This window comes from Dipteris shenzhenensis, unplaced genomic scaffold (genome assembly GCF_047967505.1).
Source record: "Dipteris shenzhenensis isolate YYH24624 ecotype China unplaced genomic scaffold, Dip_SZ_1.0 scaf0560, whole genome shotgun sequence".
NCBI lineage: Eukaryota > Viridiplantae > Streptophyta > Polypodiopsida > Gleicheniales > Dipteridaceae > Dipteris > Dipteris shenzhenensis.
In genome coordinates, this window is record NW_028239866.1 from 184,658 (window position 1) to 194,307 (window position 9,650).

Here is a 9,650-nt window from a genome sequence, read left to right on the forward strand (position 1 = left end):
CACCTCAGCCCAATTGATCCTCGCTCCCATTGCCTCTTGCTCAATAAACCACGGCTTTGTTCCTATCTGAAATGCGCGTCGTGTCTCTACATTTGTAGGAAGACGACCCATCGCAGCTTGCTGTGGATCCAATTTACGAGAGTTAGAGTTAGCTAAAGTGCATGTAATATGTAGTAAAACAAATAGAACAATACATTAAATGAGAAGAAGTAGACTTACCACGGTTGCCTCGAACGCCAACCGTCCGCCTGCACCAAAGTGCGAAGTACCTACGACGTCCAGCCGTCTCTTCGCAGCCCTCCTCTAACCCTCGAACAATTCGGGATTGTCCCTATTTTGCTTCTTGAAGAACTTCCAATCAGCTTTGTCTGCCCAGCTAGGTTTAGCCAACCCCTTTGTGATGGAAGTACGCAAGGTTGATCTACGATGCTTCAAGACCAAACCCATGTGCTCTCGCATATAATCCTCATTAAACTCCCAATTTGGCGGGTTAGCGTATTTTTGTTTTAACTCATCAATGACCGCCTGCTTCTTTTGGCCATCTTGATACCACCAATCGGTAGCAATGCCACTCTTGAAGTGATGGCTCATCAACCTCCTCATGGTGGCCATCACTACTTTGCCCTTTCTATCTTCTATTATCTCTCCGGTAGCTGTGATTTGATAGGAGAGATCCCCTGATGAGTAAGGAGGACTGACGGTAGCAGAGTTAGAAGGAGTGGAAGCTGCGCGAGCACTTTCGGAGCGAGGAGTAGCAGTGGGAGTAGGAGAGGGAAAGGGACCTGACTGATACTGTGTCTCCGGACCAAGTGGAGACCTGTAGGAACGTGAGTGTGCTGACTCGTCTACATCTCCCGAGTCAGCACAACATAAGCTGCCCTTCCTACTCTTCCTTCCCTTATGAGAGGCATGCCTAGATGATGACCCCTGGGTCAAAGGGGCACGAGGGGACGGCTGGGTAGTACGTTTAGCCATCGGTGTAGGGGAGGGAATTGCTGAGGTCCTCTGAGATAGCAGAGAGAAGAATCTCGCTCCCTCCTCATCGCTCATTTGTGCAACAAACTCGTCGGGACTCCCGACAAAGCCATGCACGGCTAGCAAAGGAGTTCCTCGAGGGGTAGTCGAAGTGCTAGGTGGAAGAGGAGTCGGACCAGGGGTAGTCGTAGTGCTAGGTCCGAGAGGAGTCGCACTAGGGGTAGTCCTTGGGGTAGTCGCCTCAGAGGAATCAAAGTCCTTTGGAGCATAAAGATCATGAGCTCTTCTCCTGCGAGGCTATCCGTACTCGTCAGATGAGCGACGTGACCCATGTCTAACATAGACACAAACACGAAAACAAAAAACAAAAACAAACATAAGCATAGGCATAGGCATAGGCATAGGCAAAGAGGGAGAGAAGAGGCAGAAGAGGAAGAGGAAGAGGAACAAGAGGAAGAGGAATTTGAAGAAGAGGGAGAGAAGAGGGAAAAGAGAAGGGGGAGGAGGAGGGAAAGGAAAGAGGGAAAGAAGAGGAGAGAAGAGGGAAAGGAAGAGGAAGAAGAGGAAGAAGAGGGAGAGAAGAGGAAGAAGAGAGAAAGAAGAGAGAAAGAAGAGGGAAAGGAGAGGGGAAGAGAGGAGAAGAGAGAAGAGCATAAGAGAAGAGGAATCTCTTATGCTCATGCATAAGCATAAGAATTCTTATGCTCATGCTTCTGTTTATGCATGAGCATAAGAGAAGGGGGAAAGAGAGAAGAAGAGGAAGAGAAGAAGAGGAAGAGAGAAGGGAGAAATAGAGAAGAGCATAAGAGAAGAGGAATCTCTTATGCTCATGCATAAGCATAAGCATTCTTATGCTCATGCTTATGTTTATGCATGATCATAAGAGAAGGGGGAAAGAGAGAAGAAGAGGAAGAGAAGAGGAATCTGAAGAAGAGGGAAGAGAAGAGGGAAATGAGAGAAGAGCATAAGTGAAGAGGGAAATGAGAGAAGAGCATAAGAGAAGGGGGAAAAAAGAGCATAAGAGAAGAGAAAAATGAGAGAAGAGCATAAGAGAAGGGGGAAAAAAGAGGGAGAGAAAGAGAGAAGGGAGAATAAGAGAATAAGAGAAGGGGGGAAAAAGAGACATATGCTCTTATGCTCATGCATGAGCATATGTCTACTTCGCTTATGCTCATGCATAAGCATAAGCATGAGCATATGTCTCATTTTCTTATGCTCATGCTTATGCTTAAGCATAAGCTCATGCTTATGCTTATGCATGAGCATAAGAGAAGGGGGAAATAGAGAATAAGAGGGAAAGGAAAGAGGGAAAGGAAAGAGAGAAGGGGGAAAGAGAGAATAAGAGAAGGGGGAAAAAAGATACATATGCTCATGCTTATGCATGAGCATATGTCTACTTCGCTTATGCTCATGCATAAGCATAAGCATGAGCATATGTCTCATTTTCTTATGCTCATGCTTATGCTTAAGCATAAGCATAAGCATAAGCTCATGCTTATGCTTATGCATGAGCATAAGAGAAGGGGGAAATAGAGAATAAGAGGGAAAAGAAAGAGAGAAGGGGGAAAGAGAAAAGAGGGGAAGAGAGAATGAGAGAAGGGGGAAAAAAGAGACATATGCTCATGCTTATGCATGAGCATATGTCTACTTCGCTTATGCTCATGCATAAGCATAAGCATGAGCATATGTCTCATTTTCTTATGCTCATGCTTATGCTTAAGCATAAGGATAAGCATGAGCTTATGCTTATGCATGAGCATAAGAGAAGGGGGAAATAGAGAATAAGAGCGAAAGGAAAGAGGGAAAGGAAAGAGACAAGGGGGAAAGAGAGAATAAGAGAAGGGGGAAAAAAGAGACATACGCTCATGCTTATGCATGAGCATAGGTCTACTTCGCTTATGCTCATGCATAAGCATAAGCATGAGCATATGTCTCATTTTCTTGTGCTCATGCTTATGCTTAAGCATAAGCATAAGCATAAGCTCATGCTTACGCTTATGCATGAGCATAAGAGAAGGGGGAAATAGAGAATAAGAGGGAAAGAAAAGAGGGAAAGGAAAGAGAGAAGGGGGAAAGAGAGAATAAGAGAAGGGGGGAAAAAGAGACATATGCTCATGGAAAAGCATAAGCATGAGCATATGTCTCATTTTCTTATGTTTATGCTTATGCTTAAGCATAAGCATAAGCTCATGCTTATGCTTATGCATGAGCATAAGAGAAGGGGGAAATAGAGAATAAGAGGGAAAGGAAAGAGAGAAGGGGGAAAGAGAGAATAAGAGAAGGGGGAAAAAAGAGACAAATGCTCATGCTTATGCATGAGCATATGTCTACTTCTCTTATGCTCATGTATAAGCATAAGCATGAGCATATGTCTCATGCATAAGCATAAGCAAGAGAAGGGGGAAAGAGAGAAGAAGAGGGAAAGGAAAGAGGGAAAAACAGGGAAAGAAAGAGAGAAGAAGAGGAAAAGGAAAGAGGGAAAAAGAGGAGGAAATACATTGAAGGAGGGAAGAAGGAAAGAGATTGAGGGGAAGAGAGGGTTCCTACGCCCATCATTGCAGCTAGCGCTTAACGTGCTAGCTGCAGGCCAATGCAAATAACAAAAATAATAAATGGAAAAAAGAGGAAGCACTTACCTGAAATAGTACGTCCCGCTCGGTGTTGTGGATTGGCCCTACAAAAGAGAGGAAACAACCCATTTTTCAAATAAGATGTTAGAGGAAGGAGGAGATTACAAAAGTAACTTCTTGAAAGGAGGAGATTAAGGAGACAAGGAAAGGAGGAGATTGAGAAGACAAGGAGAAAGAGAAGGAAGAGAAATACATAAAAAAGAGGTGAGTCTTCTTGCTTTCTTGAAATCTCATTTTTTGTTTCAATCCTTTGAAAACAAGCATGAAAACTAGTTTACAGGTTTAGCAATACAAGGAGAAGCACTCACAAAACTAAAGCTAACAAACAAACCACCTACATTGTTGAAACAAACTCACCTCTTGAAGAACTTCCTTTCAAGAAACTAAAGAGGGAAAAGGGTAGAGAGGGAGTACAAGAGCTAGGAGAAGGGTGAGGAGTGGAAAATAGAGTGGGAGGTTGTCGGAAATAGGTGGCAGGTCGTTGAAAATAGGTGGGAGGAGAGATTGTCTTGCTTACTTGAAAGATTAGAGAAGAGGATAAAGAAAGCACCGCGACGAGAGTCTCGGGTTTTAACCCACAGCGTCGCTATATAGCGATGCTTATCCGTCGCTATATAGCAACGTTTTTAATTAAAAATGTCGCTATATAGTGACGGAACAGAGGAAAAAGGTCGCTATATAGCGACGCTTACAGTCACTTTTTTGTTGTAGCATAAAAAAATGCTCATAGATGCTATTTTATAACTGTTAATATCTCTTCTTCATGCTTATGTTGTGATTTTATAAGTGTAGATGGAAGGGACGAGTGGAAGCTCGTCCGATGATGTGCCAATGCCCAGGAGCACGAAGTGGCTTACGGAGAGGTTATACTATCATTGCACTCATTACAAGCAAGAAGTACGACATCAACCTCGTATTATCATGCACCACTTGCGGATGTATGGGGAGGAGCCCGAACCAGTACCCACCGTTGCTGTTGTACGTGTTGATGGACCATCGGTAAGTCAAAGCTATTTAAGTTCGCAGTCTTATTGTATACCAGGAAATACAAGATCTTATATTTACATGAAATCTTAAAACAGGATGAGGAGGGTGACAAGGGTATGCATATACCTTCTCACATTCAGCAAGACTATAGTCTCCCGGATGATGACGAGGGTATGGTCAACATGATGGATTCCATTTCTCGGGGCACTACATCCCATGTACACATGATGTCAGAGTCTGAGGTCAAAATGCGAGAGTTGCAATCAACACAATTGTACAAGGGTGCTAGGATGTCTAAACTACGTGCTTGTCTCTCAATCTTGAATCTACAAGTAAAGTATGGGTGGTCGGATACAAGTGTCTCGGCCTTAATGAGGTTAGCTCTTGCATTAATTTGACTCATTATTTGGATATTGTTTGTTAATTTGAGAATCCAAATGATCATTATTTGGATATTGTTTGTTAATTTGAGAATCATCATTTGGATAGTGTATACCAAATCATCATTGTTCGAAGCCTATGTATGTTTTGAATTGTCATAGGTTGCTCCAGAAGATGTTGCCTGCACCAAATACCATGCCCGCATCAAGAGATGAAGCGAAAAAGATGCTAACAATGGTGGGTATGGATTATGATACCATCCATGCTTGCTGTAATGATTGTATTCTCTTTCGTCGTGAGCATGGAGATTTGGCTAGTTGTCCAAAGTGTGGGGAACAATGGTATAGAGATGACTTGCAGGGTGAGCGGATACCGGTAATGGTCTTGAGACACTTTCCCATCATTGCAAGAATACAACACATGTTCCGATTCAAATCCATAGCGGAGTTGATGACATGGCATGCATCTCATCGGTCCACTGATGACACATTGAGGATTCCCGCAGATTGTGCAGCTTGGAAGCACATAGATAATCAATGGTCGCACTTTGCGAGGGAGCCACGCAACTTACATCTTGGGCTAGCCATGGACGGCGTGAATCCTTTCGAGTTACGCTCGACATCTTGGTCAACATGGCCCATAGTCGTGGTGAATTACAATATCCCACCATGGCTAACAATAAAAAAGGGACACCTCATGCTTGCACTACTTGTGCCAGGAAAGTACAAGGCAAAAAATATGGATGTGTACATGGCACCTTTGATAGAGGAGTTACAGATATTATGGAGAGGAGTGCAGGTCTTTGATATTTCCATAGCTCCTAGACATACCAATGATATTTTGGTTAGGGGTATCTTGATGTGGACCATGCATGACTACCCAGGATATGGAGAGTGCGCAGGTACGTGGTTGTGTCTTTACATGCACAATGAGGGATTATGCTTTTTTGAATCTCTTTCGTATGCATGTCTTGTACTAACACAGTCATGCACGCGTGCAGGACTTGTTACAAGTGGGTACCATGCTTGTCCTGTTTGTGGACCGGCTTTGAAATCGCTTGCACGCTACTCCAAACATATGAGGAAAAATGTTTATGGAGGTCATGCTTGATACCTTCCGCTCGACCATCTCGCACGTGGAGGTCAGCTTGATCCACCACCATCATATTTGAAGGCAAGTGACTGGATTCAAGCTTGGAGGGCGAATGGAGAGGAACCTCCTCCTGGTATGAAGAGGCTATCGATCTTTCACGAGCTTCCTTATTGGGGTCAGTTAAAAATCAATCATCTCTTGGATCCCATTCATATCTTCAAGAATGTGGGGTCTACTATTTGGGCACACTTGGTTGGTTCCAAGGACTCGAGAGGAGTGCGAGAAGACTTGCGTGCTATGAATAGGATGTCTCCTTTGTGGCCCCAAGTGCATGCTTCGGGAAAAGTTGTCCTCCCGAAAGCAACGTGGATCCTCTCTACGAGGGAGGAGGCAGCGGTCAAGGCAGACATTGCCTCTTTTCAAACACCGACAGGGTACATGCGTTGCTTGAAAGGAGCATTTTCAAAGGACAATAAGCTTAGTGGGCTCAAGTCCCATGATTGGCACAAGGTCTTATAGATATTCTAAGTAGAATTAGTGTACCGATAATCGGGATGCATTAGCGTAATTATTATTATGTTATATTGTTGACATGACTTCATTGTTGATTTGATAGTTCATCCTCCCAATTACAATAAAAGGGTGCTTACAAGAAGATGTTAGAAATGCTATATTCAAGATCTGTGGTATTGTGAGGTATGCTTACTATCAAATCGCATTGAATGTATCTTCTTCAATTTAAGCTGATTAATCTGTAGACTGATTATGAGAATATCTTACATGGACATGTGAAATAGGTGGATATCTCAAAAAGAGATCTCCGTATCGAGCATAGAGAAGGCTAAGGTGGAATCCATCGAAGCCGTATGCTTGCTTGAGAAGCAGTTTCCCTCGAGCATTATGACAACTCAAGTCCACTTGCTTGTGTACATAGTTGATGAGGTGGCTATAGCAGGTACTGTTCATAGTCGATGGATGTTTTTTCTCGAGCGGTTTATGAAAACTTTAAAGGGATTTGTAAGACAAAGAGCAAGACCAGAAGCAAGCATGGCAGAGGGATGGCTTGTGCAAGAGTCATTAGTATATATCACAGAGTTTCTTACATCCATGGATCCTGATTTGCCGCAAGCTTGGCATAACAAGGATGATGATCACATCGTTGGCGAGGTTCCCCAAGGAAAAGGGATTGAAAGAAAGATGAGCGAAGAGCAAATGGAGAAATTCAATAAGTTTTGTATCCTCAATAGTCCTGAGATGCAGAAGTGGATTGTGAGATATGAAGTGGCCAAAGCAGAAATAATAAATGCAAGGACGAGATTCAGAGTAGTGTATAGGCGATCACAACCATATCCACGGGATCTGGCTCTTCTCCCTACTCACATGTCACTTGATTGGCTACAACTGGCTCTACGTAAAGCCAAACGTGATGGAGAGACAATAAACGAGCGCGAGCGAGAGTTATCATCTGGATATATGGTGCATGTAAGTTTCTTACCTCTTGACATAATTAAGTAATTATTTGTGGCAATATATGCTATAAAATAGATGCATCTTCATTGTTTTAATGATGCTCTTTTACAGTACAAAAAGTACAGTGCATTATGGTCATATGGATAACATTTTCGCATGGAACGCATCGATTCAAAGAAAGTCACGTATGATTGTGGAGTCATGGCTAACTTCACACAAGATAGCCGAGCAAGTGCTTCGGATACCAATCTTCTCTCCTCACAGTTGGATTATTGTGGAACCATACGCGACATCTATGAAGTTGATTTCATACGATTTAGTATTTTCATTCTTGATGTAAAATGGTTTAGAACTATTTACAACGGTCCCCATGCGACAGTGAGCAAAGATAGTAGCGGTCTCTTTGCAATAGACTCCACCAAACATTGGACCGATGAAAGTGATACTTTTGTTCCGCCCGAGCACTGTGAGCAGGTGCATACTAATGATTTAATTAATCGAAGCTTTCATTTTTAAAGTCCATTGATACATGTACTTGAGCATAATTTCATATATATAATTGACGACATTTGGCACCCATCTTCAATATAGGTGGTTTTTCATCTGGATCATTCTGATCCAAGATGGTGGTACGTGATCCAAGTTGCACCATGAAGTAAGCAAATTTTTGAAGATCGAGATGTGGATATGGAGATGCCACTACCAATGCCGGATCCAATTGATGAATCTAGTGAAGAAGATGTAGATCACCATATGAGCCAAGAGGAAGATGCGCATAATGACATCACACGGGAGGAAGATGGAGATCACGATATTGAGGAAGAAGACAACGATCATCAAGAATCACCACACTTTATTGAAGAAGATGATCAAATACTTTTAGATGAACGTACGATGCTAGAGTACGATGATGATATACGAGATCAACTCGGTATAGAGTTGGAGATAGACTTGTTTGGCGCCTTAGACTTGGCTCAAGATGAAACAGTTGATGTAAATGCTCTTAATTGATTTTTCTCATCTCAAACTTCGACATGAATATATGAGCTTCAAAGGCTTGATGTACATGCTCTCATTTTTTAATTCTCTATGAGATCAAACATGTATGAAAATTAAAAAAAAATTGTCATTGGAAAAAACTAACTTTTAAGGCCTATATTTAAAAAAAAACCTCTCTGGAAAACGTCGCTATAAAATAGTATATTAGTGTCGCTACATAGATACTTTTGGCAAGCGTCGCTATATAGCGATGCTTTACGGAACCCGCTTTTCATACCGACGATTAACGCTAAACGTCGGTACGTAAACATCGCAATAGGATCCGTGTGTAGTAGTGAGGTGGTCTTTCATCCCAAGCGTTGTGATCCAAGATGGTGGTATGTGATACAAGTCGCTCCTCGAGGCAATCAAATTTTCAAAGATGGGAATGTGGATACAAAGATTCCCACTGATCCACTTGTTGATGAAGATGGGAATGTGGATACAAAGATGCCCACTGATCCACTTGTTGATGCCGATGCTAGTATGAGAGAAGAGGAAGAGGGCAATATGTAAGAAGAGGAGAAGAAGAGGATGGGCAACACAACATTGTGGATGAAGACGAAGATCAATCACCTGCTAATATTGAAGCTCAGGGTGGAGAGGACGAAGTCTTAACTAGTGTAGACCCAGATGATATAGGTGACTTGGGAATAGAATTAGAGATAGACTTATTTGGCATCATGGACTTGGCTGAAGATGCAGACTTTGATGTAAATAATAGGATCATTTAAATTTTTCCTCTAACGAGGGCTTCCTAACCTTGCACCTTTTCATGTATTGCCACATGTTTTGTATCCATTTCATCATTAATATACTACTATTTTGGTCCAAAACTTGGTACATGTGTGTGTATGTAACCATTTCCATGTGTGCATATATATATGTGTGTGCCTTATTACCCATGTGTATACATGTACCACATATACCATACTAAGTATATGTTAGGAATTGTTGTCAAGTAACTCAACTAGCTTACAAATCACGCACACATGCGTGTGTGTGTGTGAGATTAATTTCTAGGAATGCATGTATATTGTTTATGTTTGAGTGTGCTTATGTGCATGTAATATCTCC

At 42.2% G+C, this 9,650-nt stretch overlaps 1 pseudogene; it reads left to right on the forward strand.

Moving 5' to 3' along the window:
- Positions 1-6,503: 6,503 nt before the first annotated feature.
- Positions 6,504-9,307, forward strand: LOC147878102 (uncharacterized; annotated as a pseudogene).
- Positions 9,308-9,650: the final 343 nt, after the last annotated feature.